Source organism: Mesoplodon densirostris, chromosome 8 (assembly GCF_025265405.1).
Source record: "Mesoplodon densirostris isolate mMesDen1 chromosome 8, mMesDen1 primary haplotype, whole genome shotgun sequence".
In the NCBI taxonomy this organism is placed as follows: Eukaryota; Metazoa; Chordata; class Mammalia; order Artiodactyla; family Ziphiidae; genus Mesoplodon; species Mesoplodon densirostris.
The window spans coordinates 36386781-36401776 of record NC_082668.1 but is presented as its reverse complement, the minus strand read 5'-3'; the positions used below and the strand labels follow the sequence as shown (position 1 = coordinate 36401776).

At 41.0% G+C, this 14996-nt stretch overlaps 1 protein-coding gene across 4 annotated transcripts in view; it reads left to right on the top strand.

The window, feature by feature from the left end:
- SPATS2L (spermatogenesis associated serine rich 2 like) overlaps positions 1 to 14996 on the top strand; it is a 177172-nt gene that overhangs the window by 11543 nt on the left and 150633 nt on the right. For all 4 annotated transcript variants that reach the window (XM_060107040.1, XM_060107042.1, XM_060107039.1 and 1 more), the window contains exon 2: positions 11648 to 11696. The gene's annotated coding sequence lies outside the window, so the exon portion shown is untranslated. The remainder of the gene's footprint in view (positions 1 to 11647; positions 11697 to 14996) is intronic.

Below are 14996 nucleotides of genomic sequence, written 5' to 3'. Positions count from 1 at the left end.
TGAGCCAATTATTTAATCTTCCTGAACCTCAGTTTTCTCATTTATGGAGTGAAATTAATAATACCTACTTGCTTTGTTATGATTTTCTACGACTAAATAAAACAAGATATAAAGTGCCCAGCATCAGGGCCTAAAATGCAATGCTATGAAAGTGGTAACTTAAACTGGTCAGACATGTGCTCCTTAGACTGAATGATTTTATAGACCCTTCCCTGAGACTGATAAGAAGGAGATAAGAAACCTGGGCCAGGAGGGCCAGAATTCAGCCATCTCTGGGTGAAAAAGGACCAGAAGGAAGTTGCCTTCACATTCTGCTTAAGGCCCGTCCTGCCTAATGGTTTGCATTTGTGAAAATATTCGTCTGGGATTATGAATACAACATGAAGCCATGGAAAAAAAGGAATGTTTACATCCTCTGCCAGGGTAATATAAGAATAAACAAAGCAAGTTTTTGAGTCTCTGAATAGCTAGGTGCACTGCCATCAAAATAAATTTTTATTTCTATTCTTTGCTGATAAATTATAGCTGAAGGAAGCCACTAAAATACCCTGAAAAGGAAGATTCATATACAAATGAGATACCAGGGACAGATTTCACACTTGCTTTGTAGGAGCCATTCTTTCCTTAACTGTGGGTGTTTGGGAAGTTCTTTTATTGTAGCCTTTGTTGCTTCCAAGAAGGGGGGAAAAGCTTTAGTATACTCAGGAGAGAATGGTTTTGATTGGAGGCAGTGTTGTTCTCAGTGAGGGCTCACTTTCCTGTATTGTAGTGCTTGCTAATACAAAACCGAGAAAACCCATAAATGGCAGTAAGATAGTCTGATCTGACATACTGCCACTTATGATCGACCTGTGTTTATTACAGGAACGTGGGCAGTCCTATCATTTTTAAAGGGGAAAGTGGAAGATGTTATGCTGGCTACCGTGACTGCTAACGTCCTGATCTAGAAGGTCTTTGTCCTTTCTCATTCATTTCTCCTGTGAAGTCTGAATGGTGGACTGGATTCAGTACACGCAGGGGGCTGAATGGGCTCTTGATGTAATCTCGCTCCTGGGCTCTTGATGTAATCTCGCTCGCCCCACTGCAATACCACAGCCTCAGTATAGTGTCATATTCAACCTGAGAATACTCAAGGAGAGAGTATAAACCTACTACCTCTAAAATTAAAAATAAAAGCATTAAAAATAGTATTTAGTGCTGGTTTGTGGCACTGAATATATAAACTCATTTATTGTTCTGGTAGTCCCAGAGCAAGAACTGTTGGGCCTCCCTGGTGGCGCAGTGGTTAAGAGTCCGCCTGCCGATGCAGGGGATACGGGTTCGTGCCCCGGTCTGGGAGGATCCCATATGCCGCGGAGCGGCTGGGCCCGTGAGCCATGGCCGCTGGGCCTGTGCATCCGGAGCCTGTGCTCCGCAACGGGAGAGGCCACAACAGTGAGAGGCCCACATACCGCAAAAAGAAAAGAAAAAAAAAAAAAAAAAAAAAGAACTGTTGCAGTTGCAATGGGTGATATCAACTAAGGTTGTCATGGCAACATTAATTTATCATTTCCAAACTTTGGTAGGATTTTGCCTTCTGAATCTCCTGGATTGTCTTTAAATTTATAGTTATTTCTCATTTATTAAGGCGAGGCATATTTAGCTATTGCTTACATAAATGCACTGAATATCTTCATGAAATTTACTGACGTGAAATTAGAAGCATAGAAGGTGGGCACTGGAAAGAGGTAGTGGATGCTGTGGCCTAACGGTCCCCCCAGAAGAAGGAATCCCTTCCACAGTATCCCAGTCAGCCAGCTGCCGTTCGAACCCTGCCAGGAATGAGGTGGTCACAGTTTTGTGACACTGAGGACTGCTGCCCACGGTAGCCTGCAGTGCTCCTAGATCTTGAGCCCCTTTAGATTTGGACCTTGTCTCCTTTGTGGTTGGACCAATACTCATTATCACGCACATCAGATACTGAAATCTGCCTCCCTGTAGCTTCCCTGTTCATCTCCTATCACCCTTTGGAGTGCCACAGAATAGTCATGCACCTGAGTGTGGTAGGTCTTCAAATATTTGACCATTGCTATTGTATCTCCTGTTCGAAGTCTTCTCTTTTCAGGCTTACGTGGTTCCAGTTCTTTTGGCTGAGATTCGCCATCCTGTTAACACTCTGGTCGCCTGCCACTCCGCCTGTGCCATTTTAAAAGCGAGGCATCTTGAACTCAACACCCTGCTCCTGAGTTCTCTGAGTGGCGGAGGACACACGGCTGCAGCTAACTCCCCATCCAGGGCACCTTCTTTTGCTGATCTAGTCAGATCCTGTGTTGGCCTCCATTTTAAATGAGGGGCAGCACGTTGTTAGTTTATATCCAAAGTCAAATAAAACTTCCCAGTCTCTTTCTGGACAACCCCTACAAAGCCTGCTCTCCCGTATTCTGTATCTGTGCAGTTAACCTTGGGAACACACGTAGAGGACTTTACCTTTATTCTCGTTACATTTTGTCCCATTTTGGCAAATCATTTTTCCTCTCCATCAAGACATTTTTGAATTATAATTTCTAAAAGTTCAATCTCTCAGTGGTACATTTTCCACTTATTTGTCAATTACACTTTTTGAGAAAGGTACTTCCTCTGTCATTGATAAAATGTGGACCAAGACAGGCCAAAGAAAGAGCCCTGTGACTTTCTACAAGAGACTTCTTGACATCCGTACATGAATTTTGTTAGCTGTTTTTTGTTTCTTTGTTGGAACTAGTTTGATCATCTCGCAGTCGTGTTTACTTTCTTGCCCCCAAGCTCTCCAAGAGGATACAGTTAGGAAGGACTTAGATGCCTTAGTGACACTATCGTGATTGACCCACTTATTGCCAATCGTAGAACTATATTACGAAATGAAGCGAGATGAATTGGAGTAACTTTTAGATTGCATTCATTTTTCTTTTGAAAAGTTTACTAAAAAACATGTGTAAATAGTTTTAATTTATTAAAAAATAATTTTGTAAAATAAATTCATTCTTCACCCATAATTTCAATTCACGTGAACTTGTTCGGTTCAGAGACATTGCTTTTTTGTATATCATTCAGTTCTCTGTATGGAATCATTGCTTTGGAAACTAATTGGTGGTGGGACAGGAAATCACTCCTTAGGTGTCCCTCCAGCACATCATTATACTCACATCTCCTGGGACAGACAGTAATCAGGCTGAATCATGTCCAAATAGCATGCTGGAGTCTATGTAAATGGCTCCATGACAGTTTCACTAACTGTGACCATGACAGAGAATGCACTGATGGCATCATGTCACTAATGGATGTGTTTTCTCTAAATGGAAAATCCTGTATTATTCAGAGGGTTTTTTTCCTTCTCACACAAACTCTTTGACTTTTATATTAATATCAAATGTCTGTCACTTATAATATGGTGTTTGTGTACTATGTTTTGTTTTACTTGTGTACAAAATGGTCTTTTCCACGCTTTTTACCTTGGACTGGATGGAAAGAAAAAATAATTTGAAAGAGTAGTAGCACGAGGAACTCAAATCTGTAATAAGTCAAGGAATAAACTCTTGCTTCATAGAAATACTTCTCTTTGGTGGTGCTTTAGATTTTACAAAATACTCTCACAAGTTTTTTTTTGAAAAAAGTTTTTGCTGACTGTAAAAATAATTGCATACTCTTTGAATTTGGAAAAAATACTGAAATGGATAAAAGAGAATTAAAAGTCAGCTAAAATTTCACCACCCAGAGATTGTCATTGTTAGTATCTGGTGTGTTTTCCTTCCAGACATGGATGTATGTGTAGTTGTGAGTATGTGCATGTGTGTGTGTGTGTGTGTGTGTGTTTAAACTAGCTTCATGGTAGACCTAGGCAGTTTATACTGAGCAATCAGTGTGACATAGTAGTTAAAAGTGCTTTGGAATCAGACACTTGGAGATTTCAGTCCTGGCTATGCTACTCATGTAGTGACTGTAAATTGCTTAAACGATCAAAACTTCAATTTCTACTTCTATAAAATAGGGATAATAATAGCGTGTATCTAGTAGGTTTATTGTAAGAATTAATAAAATAATGAATGTAAAGTACATAGCATGGTGTATGCCTCATAGTAAATGCTCAGTAAATGTGAGCTATTATTGTTATTATACAGGTTTTCTTGTCTGTTTTCCTCACTTAAATTCTAGGGTAGCAATTTCTCTTGTCAAAAAACATTATTTGAGAAATATTTGGAATGACTACATACATTTCAATATATGAATGTACCTTAATGTAATCATTTCTCTATGCTTAGACCATTTCCAGTTCTTTGCTGTCATAAAGAACACCACAGTTAATATCCTTTACATTTTTTTTGTGCGTAGACAACAAAATGAATTTCTAATGGCATTTTACAGAGAGGCAGAAAAAAATGATCAATTCTTTAGTATCTCCTTAATATGCCAGGTTATATGCTTGGTTTTTTAATGTCAAAATTCTCATTTAACTCTTCCACAACCCCGTTGAGGTACATCTGTTACCCCTATTTTTGGATGAAAAAGCTCTGAGGGGAGACAAGTAGTTTGCCCAAGGTCACAGAGATAGTGGTGGTAGAGATGGTATTTGAAGCCAGCTGTCTGATTTCAAAGCTTAAGCTTTTCCATTCTGGCAGGCAGTTCATGCCTATCTTTTTAAGGCTGGCGGAATGAATAGTTACCATTGTGCTTTTCACAAAATGTCACTTGGTGCCACATAAAAGATAGGACACTTGGCTGGAACTCTTGGCTTACTCAGTATAGTACCTCTTGTGTGCGTATGTTCTAATATGTTTTGGAATCAAGCCTCATTAAAATAAGGTGCTAACTAAAGGAAATCAAACATTGGTGTGATTATTTGATGAAAGCAAACGTCAGGGAAGAAAACATTTATTTAGTCAAAAACACAAAAGTCATCTTTGTTTTAGTTGGATGGACTAGGCCAGAATTACTTATCTCCCTAGGAATCAGAGTATTTCACACAAATCAGTATAGGAATTAAACAATAACAGCCAAAGTAAATTGATGCTGTCAAAAGGGGTTATAAGTTTCATTACTTGTATATTAGGGGTTGAAAGGGAAAATCTTTAGCCTTAGTTGTAAGATGCTACACCAGGAAAGAGCTGTAACAATTGCTGTAGGTATAAGTATAGGTATAGGGGAGACATAACGTTTACTGGGACAAACCCCCAAAGAATTATTTGGTGAACTGACAGGTTGTCTTTAAAAAGTCAGCCATTCGGAACATTTATCTTGGCAGCTCTCAAATCTGACTCACAGCGTGTAGTGTGGCAGTCAATTTTTGAAGGAAAAACGCATAATTAATATGAAAATCAAGGTATAAGGTGTTGCCAGTCAGTACCCAACACACAGTTTCTTAGAACAAAGGAGCAATTGAAGTTGTCTTTTAATAGGGTAATCCTGGTTTGTCATTCTGTAGGTTTCAGTTCTTAGTAAAAATGAAAGAAAAAAAACCCTAGTTGTAATATTTCATATCCAAGAGCTACTTTGTTGCAGAGCTTATGCCCAACTCTTGTCTAGTCAAGAAAGTTATCTTTGGTTTTTGAGTTCTTGAATTTTCATAGCCCTTGAACTTACACATTTGCCTTAGTAGTGTCCCCGTGTTCCTGCAGTCATTTTAGTTCTTACAAGGGAGAAACAGTGTCCGTCGTAGCCCAATGACTAAGAAGGTTTAAAGACACAGACCTACTTGAGAATGGACTTGAGGATATGGGGAGGGGGAAAGGTAAGCTGTGACAAAGCGAGAGAGAGGCATGGACATATATACACTACCAAACGTAAGGTAGATAGCTAGTGGGAAGCAGCCGCATAGCACAGGGAGATCGGTGCTTTGTGACCGCCTGGAGGGGTGGGATAGGGAGGGTGGGAGGGAGGGAGACGCAGCAGGGAAGGGATATGGGAACAGATGTATATGTATAACTAATTCACTTTGTTATAAAGCAGAAACTAATAAAAAAAAAAAAGAAGGTTTGTATCGACACAGCACGCCCACCAGCTTGGTCTGTGGAGAGTCTGTGCCCCGTTGTGGTTTGCAGGTGGGAAGGGCCCAGCGAGTTCAGTTTGGGCTTGCTGCACAGCTAGTGAGTAGGTAGAACTGTGCACAAGACGATGGGTGTGAATCTGTGGATGGGATCTGAGATGCGGCTCCATCCAGCGCTTGCTCCGTAGCTGTCTACCTCTAGGCAAAGTGCTTTACTGTCTCTGAGCCTCGGCTCCCTCTGCTCTCACAGAGGTAATGACTCCTGCACAAAGGTCATAGGGAGGATTAAACGCATTGAGCAAACCAGTGGGTGAACTCAAAAGTGCTTTCATGGTTAGCTCCCAAGTTATTAATTAATGGCCACAGGTCATGCCTCCCAAGGAGAAGCTGATTTACCATTGAAAATATTTTCAAATGAATAATGGGAATATTTGTAAAATATATGTAAAAATACACCACTCCTGGGGCTAACCTCACCAGACCCCCCTAACTCTTTGCTTATACTCTATCCAATAATAAAGGGACAGGCCCTTTCTCTGCCCAAGAAGCCCCCAGTGCCCAGCGATCTTGGCATCTCTCAGAGCTTAACTACTCACTCCCGTGGCACATCCCTCGATGAGGGAAGGAAGCCCTTGGCATCAGTACGTGGTTCCTTTGAATACAGTACAGACCTTTATAAAAATAGCCATTTAGGTCTATTAAGTTGTTCCAAGACAGAAGCAAAACTTGTATATTTGATGCATTATTTTAGCTTTCAACTAAAAAAGGGCTCACAATAAAAGACTATCAGATAGAAAAGCATATTCCAACAGGGTTGCATTATAAACAATTATAGGAAACTCTGATTATTAAAGCAATCATTTTGCCAAAGGGGAGAATGAAAGAGAAGAAGTTAGGAATTTTGACACTGGACATCACGCATACTTTTCTGAAGTCTCCTGTGGTTTCCCCCCAGCCCTGGTAATGTAGGCAAGGGCTCAACAACTGCTTTTGAGTCTGGCTGACAGAGAGTCAATCCCACCCCAGGGGCTGCGCTCACTCCCTTTCCCCTGGGGCTGCTGCCGGCTAACCCGCCTTCCCTTTCTTGCCTCCCAGGTGGTCGTGGTGGCCCTTTCTCTCTGTCCTTTAAAAGGACAGGATTTGTTCATTGGCCACCCCAGCCTGGGCTCACTGCAGGACCCTTATGAAGGTGCTTCAGGTACTTAATGACTGAAATGTCTCCGTGGCATTCCTCGGAGATTGGCGGGGTGTGGGTCAACCAAGTGCTGGATGTTTTATACAAACCCCCATGAACACTTAGCAGTAGGGAAGCCAACAGAGGGCCCACGGAGCCCCGGACTCCTTGAGCCCGCTAGCTGGGAATGCTAACCCTGCTTGCTATACTCATCTTGAATCAATTTCTAAAGTTTGTTTCTCCTTCTATGCAGGAAACTATTCTGAATTTCACTTATTTGCTTTGGTACCTCATTTCATTCAGCTCATTTCTTCATCAGCTATTTTTTGAGCGTCTGCTGTGTACTAGGCAAAGTGAGAGGAACAAAAAGCCATCAAACATTGAAAAGGAGAGAGCAGTTCACACCTCAGGCAGAAAGCAAGATAAGCCTCCAGGGTTGAGAGAGAGGGAGAGGTTAAGTATGTAATGATTTTTCTTTTTTTTGAGCTGTACTTTCTACAATAAATTGTACTGCCTGAAAATCTATACCAGTATTCATTTACGTAGCAAATCCCATTGTAATGAGAAGTCCTGTTATCTATGACTGGGACAAGCATCATTTAGAACACAATTTTAGGGCAGCAGAAGACTTTGGACAGTCCCTTGGAGTGAGTTGAAATGGGATTTGACCTATATATCAAGCTTTTCCTTGATATTTTTCGTTTCCATGTGTCAACAAATACTTGACTTGATATTAAAGCCAGTTAAATCTATATTTCTTGCTGTAGTCAAGTACAGCAACATATAACCAAGGGCAACATACCCCCACCAGCCATATTTTGTTAAGTACATGTATTTTATCATAAACCTACTTGACTGAACTACTTTCACATGAATAGGGTGAAAATATCAACGTAACTACCATTAAAAAAAAAGAAAAGCTGGAGAATCTCTGATCTAGTCCCTCGCTCTTCATTTAAGCAATCTCATAGTTTATTTTGCTCACTTTCATCATAAGGAATGACAATATGGAAAAGATCTTGATTGTGGTAGCTGTGGTTTCTTTCTCTTTTCTCTAAAGGGTTCGCTGTAACCCATTCTCCCAACTCCCATCCCAACCAGAGGATTTCTTAACACAGCCGCAAAGTGGCAAATACCAGTAAACTCAAGAGTCTCAGACTGTAGGAATCTAATCAATGTGATGAAAGGGAGAGTGAGGTGGAAGCCTCTTACTTACTCTTTTTCTGAACTTTTAATTGTTAGAAAATTTCTGAAAATTATGTAGTAAAAACTCAGTGTTTCCATAAACAAATGGCCTGAAGCATCAATTTATAAACACCAACAAATTTATTTACTGTTATTAGAAGAGCCTAACTTCTCTTGCCTGTGTACTATAAATGGAAGAGTGACTGTCATTTATTGGGCTCCTACTCTGTGCTAAGCATTTACAATATCTCACCTCTAACAGTCAAAATGATGCTTTAAGCATGTATTATTATTTCCATTTCATGTTCAACTTCGGCTGCTGAGTAACTTATCTGAGGGCACCAAGCTAGAAAGGGTATAAGCAGGGATTTGAACCCAAGTTTGTCTGTTTCCAAAGCCTTTTCACTTTTTACATCAGGAATCTTGAGAGTGTAAAAAGATTTCTTTTTCAAATTGTTAAAATTACACGTGCTCATTATAGGAAGTTTGGAAAGCAGACAAAATTATAAAGAAGAAAAAATCACTCATAATTCTTCACCCCAGGGATGATCACTACTAAAATTTTATTTTATTTTTCTTTCTAGGCTTAAGAAAGCTATAATTTATATATCCAAGAGGGTATTGTTCCTCAGAATTGTCATCCTTGAAGTTTATTCATGTTCTCTAACAATGTTGCCATTGCTTAAAACATTTTTGGAGCCAATTTAGGAACTAAATTCTCTGTAGACTCCCATGCACTGGGTACTTTGGTAGAGACATAGCAAAGAGGGTGTATCCGTTACCTAAATACCTGTCAAAATAATACATTTTTATGTTCTACCTTTTTGTGCCTTCTAAAGTTATATGCTGCAAATATTTGACCATCCTGTAAAGAATACCGTCATTGCCCTCTCTAAGAACCATAAACATCCTCTGCGACTTCAATTGTGGTAGGAGATGGAATTTACCAAAATGCTACTTCCTCCCATGTCAAAGATTGATGGACATTTTGGGTTATGTTTAAAAGTCTTTATTAAAAATTAAATCAATAAATGTTTAATGTCTCATTTGACAACTCATGTTATGTGTTACATTGTCCACACAACAATGTTTGCCTTTTGTGGTACATAAAGAAAATCAAAGAATTGTTTTTGTCAAAGTTTGAAAAGCAGATTTTAAAATCAATTTCTTTTTAATGGAAGTATTATACTCACTGAATTATTTCCCTCCAAGGAGTTTCTGTAAAAGCAAATATATCTTAAGTGTGATGAACTGATCTTTAAATAAAGTTGGTAGCATCTTTTGTCAGAGTGTTTCGCAAAGAAGCAGGCACGCATGCGCACTCACACACACATACATAAAAGATCGCTATCAAAATGGCCACGGGTATACTTTATCAAAGTGAAGAAAGTCAAGTAATTAAGTGCCAGCTGAGTTCTCATCTCTTTGGTTTATTGCACACAACACTATTACTTTCAGAAAACAAACTTAACCCTCAGCTCAAGCATCTCCCTGGTTGTCTGGCTTCTACCTTATTTTTCAGACATTCTTATCTGCCCCATAAGGTTAGCATGGCACCCCCTTCCCAGATTGCTGGGCACCTGGGACACTGGGACCCTGGGTCCTAAGATTGGTGCAGAGTCCTTCGGGGCCACACCCAGAGCTCCGACGGGGGCCCACTGGGCATGCGCAGGTGTCCTAAGGGCTGCCCTCTTCCCTGGTCTTCCGATTGCCGAGATTTCCCGTGGTAAGACTTCATCGTGCTCTCAGAGCTCATTACAAAGTGTAGGCTTTGTCTTGTGTTTTAATCCTGGGCACTATTCACAGTGCCTGGCATTGTGTTCAGTCAGTGTGTTAGAGAAATGAAGGGTTACAATATATTCTCGCAGAAATGGACTGTTCGGAGGAAAGGTAGTCTGATTACAAGAGAGTCCGAATAGAATGGTGACTTCGCATCTCAAGACTTAAGGGCCTCTAGGTCCATCCTCTCACTTAAAGATGAGAACCGGAGAGGTCAGCTGACTTGGAAAAGGTCACCTAGAGAGATGGCGCCAAGCCAGGCACAGCATCCAGCGTCCTGAGGTCTTGTCCCGTCCTTCTCAGTGCTCCCTCCTGTCCTCGTTCCCCGGTTGTTTCATGGAGGTTGAGCTGACTTTGCAGGATCAGTGACCAGAGCATTTGAAGCCCCACGTGGTGCTTAACAGAGCAACGGATGCAGAGGGATTCTCAGGGAACACTTGAAGAGATTGTTGACTTAGTGAGTAATTGCCTGGTTGACTTAGGAGCCCAGCACCTGTCTCTGTGCCTAAGTGGTTACTAGCTGAATGGTGAGTTCCCTGGGCTTGTGTGGATATTACAGGCTATGTTTTGGAAAGGAGATCATTACAGAAATAATAATAATAATAACAGTCACTAACATTTATTTGTGATCAATTAGGCAGGATATCCCTGTGGTTTAAAGTCTAGGTCCTGTGGTCAGATGGTCACAGAATCCCAGCTCCATCACTTGTCTTGTATATATGTGTATATATATATATATATATATATATATATATATATATATATATATATATATTAGATATTGGGGGTAGGAGTTTATTAATTAATTTATTTATTTTTGGTGTGTTGGGTCCTCGTTTCTGTGCGAGGGCTTTCTCTAGCTGTGGCAAGCGGGGGCCACTCTTCATCGTGGTGCACGGGCCTCTCACTATCACGGCCTCTCTTGTTGCGGAGCACAGGCTCCAGACGCGCAGGCTCAGTAGTTGTGGCTCACGGGCTTAGTTGCTCCGCGGCAGGTGGGATCCTCCCAGACCAGGGCTCGAACCCGTGTACCCTGCATTAGCAGGCAGATTCTCAACCACTGTGCCACCAGGGAAGCCCCTTGTATATTTTTATGAGAGGTGCTTTCACCTTTTGGTGCCTCATTTTCTGTATCTGCAAAATGCCAGTGGTAATAGTGCCTACCTCAGAGTATCGAAGAGTTAACCCACTGAAGCCCTAGAACAACGCCAAGCACCTTGTAAGAAAGTAATAAATGTTAGCTGTTGTTATTAAAATATCACTACTGTGTGTGCCAAATTCATTGTACAAATTATATACTACCCAGTCTTCCCAACATCTCTGTGAGGAAGCTACTATTATTGATATTGTCCCCCATTTTACAGTTGAGTAAACTGAGGCTTTAAGTCACAGGTAAGACCCAATTCCTTGTCTGCCTGACTCCAGAGCCCGTGCTTGGGTGTGGGTGTGAGGGAGATGAGTGGTGTGGCTTTGAAATGTGAGATCTGACTTCCCAAATTTCTTTTTTTTCCTAGAGCACTCCAGACTCTGACCACTGTCAGGAATATCTCCGTGGATTCCCAGGTAAGTAAAGGCTGATCCCTCCCTTCTCTGTATCCTCCTGCTGCCCACATGGCTGGCTGCCCCTGCACCTGCAGCTGACTCCCACAGGTCTTGTCACAGTCTGTCAGCCTTTCAGGATTTTAGCACCAGAGTGCTCCTGTATAGGTGTACAGACCGAAGAGACAAGTCGCTCATGATGGGGTGGGGGATGGGGGATGGGGGATGGGGGATGGAGGCAAGGAGCGGAGGACTGGAAGCAATCCTCCCCCACCCACCTGTGCCTTCTCCATCTACATCACCTACATCGACGTTTCTATGGATTCCTGTAGTTGCATGCATGTGAAATACCTCAAAGTACCAGGGGAAAAAAGTCTTTATTTATAGAGGTCATTGTGTTGTAGAAAGGAATTATGGTTAAGAGTGGTGGGCTCTGGGGCCAGACTACTTGGCTTTCCCTCCTTGAAGGGATAACCTTTTTTGCTGTTGTCGAAGAACTTGGTCCAGTGAATCTGGAAGTCTGGCTTGCAGTCGTCAGTGCTCACTCAGCGTTGAGTGGGGAGTGGAAGGACACAGACTTTTGAGCCAGACAGCCTGGCTTTGCATCTTGCTTCTGCTGCCTAGTAATTGTATGGTCTCTGCATGTCACCTGCCTCTCTGAGCCTCAGTTTCCTTCTCTTTAATATGGGGATGATTATACCCATCTTGCAGAGTTGTTGGGATATTTCTAGCTCATGTATGTAAAGTGGACTATATAAGATTGACATTCAGTTAAATGGTAATTATTATTGTTATCAGTTATTTGTATTTGACTGGGTTCATCACAAGTATTTGTTGGAGGGGAAGCATGTTGTTATTTTTCGTTCCTCATACTTTACAAAAATATTTTTATTCTTATTTTTTCCCCCCAGCAGTCTTGCTTGTTTAAAGTAATTTGCTTAGCAAGCCATTTTTCACTGTGAAAAGATCACCTCTGGTCTAGATCCTGTCAAATGATTGTAAATTCCAAATAGAAGTAGTCCAAAATAATGAGGTCTTACTGCACCTGGATGTTTCCATGAATGTTTAAACTTGATTCTTTTTACATAACCCTGAAACTTCAGTAGTAAGATGACTGTAACTTTTTGAAAAGAGCCATTAACGTTGGTTGTTTTCTGTGAATGGAATAGAATACTTTGCTTCCTCATATCTGAAATCTGAATCACCACGAAAACATTTTCTTTATTGTTGTTCAAAGAGAATTATTATGGAAACTACTGGTTGATTCTTCCTCTCTCTGTCTCTCTCTCTCTCTCTCTCTCTCACACACCCCTTAGTTTTTCTTTCACACACACACACACACACACACACACAGAGCTTAGTTTTGCTTTCCATTAGGCAACTGAAGAGTTACTATGTAAATTCTGGCAGCCTTCTCCCCATCAGACAAGCAAGGGCACAACCAATTCCTGTTTTCTTGGAACATACCAGATAATCAGAAACTCTGATTATTCTGCTGGAAGGCAACAAACAGCTTGATGGAAAGATGTACCAACTGAAAACAATTCTGATCATATTTTTGTCAGGAGAATGAGATACCTCCAGCTGTCTGTCACTAATTATATTAGAGATAGAAAGCAGGAATGTTTTGGCCTGCGAAAGATTACGGCTGTCTCATGCTGGAGCACCAGTTTTACTGGCTGCTTATCCCAGAACAGTGACATCGGACGTCCATTCTGTAACTCATCTTGCCAGTTAGTCATAGTCTCAAACCCATGTCACATGAGCACACTTAAGGAATTTTCTAATTATAGTTCAAAGTCTTTACTTTTATCTTTTTACGCTCATTCTGCAGACATCACTGATTGAAATGATTTCTCCCTCAGCATAATCCTATTGCCGGCAGTCACAAAAGAACAGGGAGATGGCAAATGAAACCCACAGTAACTGAAGAGGTGTCCGAATTCAATTAGGAAGCGACCTCCCCCATGTGGACGCATAAGCCATATAAATCCATTTTAATTGTGAGCTATGGTACTTATCTGGTCATGTTTATTTTGGATGCAAGTGCCAAAGCTGGATTTAGACCAGAACTCCAGATCTTCAAGCTCTAATGACTAATTTGGGTATCCATCGAATCCCTTAATTCATTTCTTAATTAGTTCTCCCAGAATTAGAGTTGCTTGGTTACAGTCATTTCTACAATATTTTCCAATAAAAGCAAACGTACATAGATTTTTTTTTCCCTTTGGTTCACACATTTGCCCTGGTCTTAAAGAACTATTCTTCTTGTTATCAAAATTATAACAACAATGATAACAACAAAACTAGCATGTTGCCAGGCAGTAGAGTGTGAACTGACGCACCAGGAACCGGTTTGATTCCCAACTCAACTACTTACAGCCATGGGACCTGGATCAAGTTACTTTCCCTCTCTGGGCTTCAGTTTCCTTTTGTAAGATGGGAAGGATAATAGTACCTATCTCATAGGGTTGTTTTAAGGATTAAAAAGGCATTGCGGGCTTCCCTGGTGGCGCACTGGTTGAGAGTCCGCCTGCCGATGCAGGGGACACGGGTTCGTGCCCCGGTCCGGGAAGATCCCACATGCCGCGGAGCGGCTGGGCCTCTGAGCCATGGCCGCTGAGCCTGCGCGTCCGGAGCCTGTGCTCCGCAATGGAAGAGGCCACAACAGTGAGAGGCCCGCGTACCACAAAAAAAAAAAAAAAAAAAAGAATAAAAAAGGCATTGCATGTAAGAACTAATATGCAGACAGTGCCTGGCATTATCATAGATGCTAGTTATTATGTTTTTTGTCAATAATACAGTGGGAGATGGAGGAGCAGATTTGCTGGTGCCACAATATTGTCATCCAAGTATGTCCCATTTCTGTAGTCCATTTGGAGATCATTCATGATGGTAATGAAACATTGGAGACTGAGGTTGGAATTAATCTCTATTGTTTGTATTTTGTACTCCTCAGTTTAGCTCAGGATTAACATTTTTGGCTTTCCATGCTTGATCAATATGAGTGCTAACTTGAAACCTTTTGGTGCAAAATTGCTTTAAAATTTCAATGAACATTTTTTTTCTCTCAGCAGACACAATATTGGCCCTCATTAAAAGGAAAAATGCAATTACATTACAGTATGTAAAAAACATATATGTGGCAGGGAGAGGAGATTTGGGGGTATTGGCTTCAGTAAATTCATTGGAAATTTTCAAACTATTTTTTAACAGAGTTAAGTGCATTTAATGTCTTGGTTCAAATTTAGTCAGTGTGCAGGAGTGAAAGTCTAGGGAAAGATAAATCTAGTAATTTAATGAGCTTTCCTCATGGCTACGTAA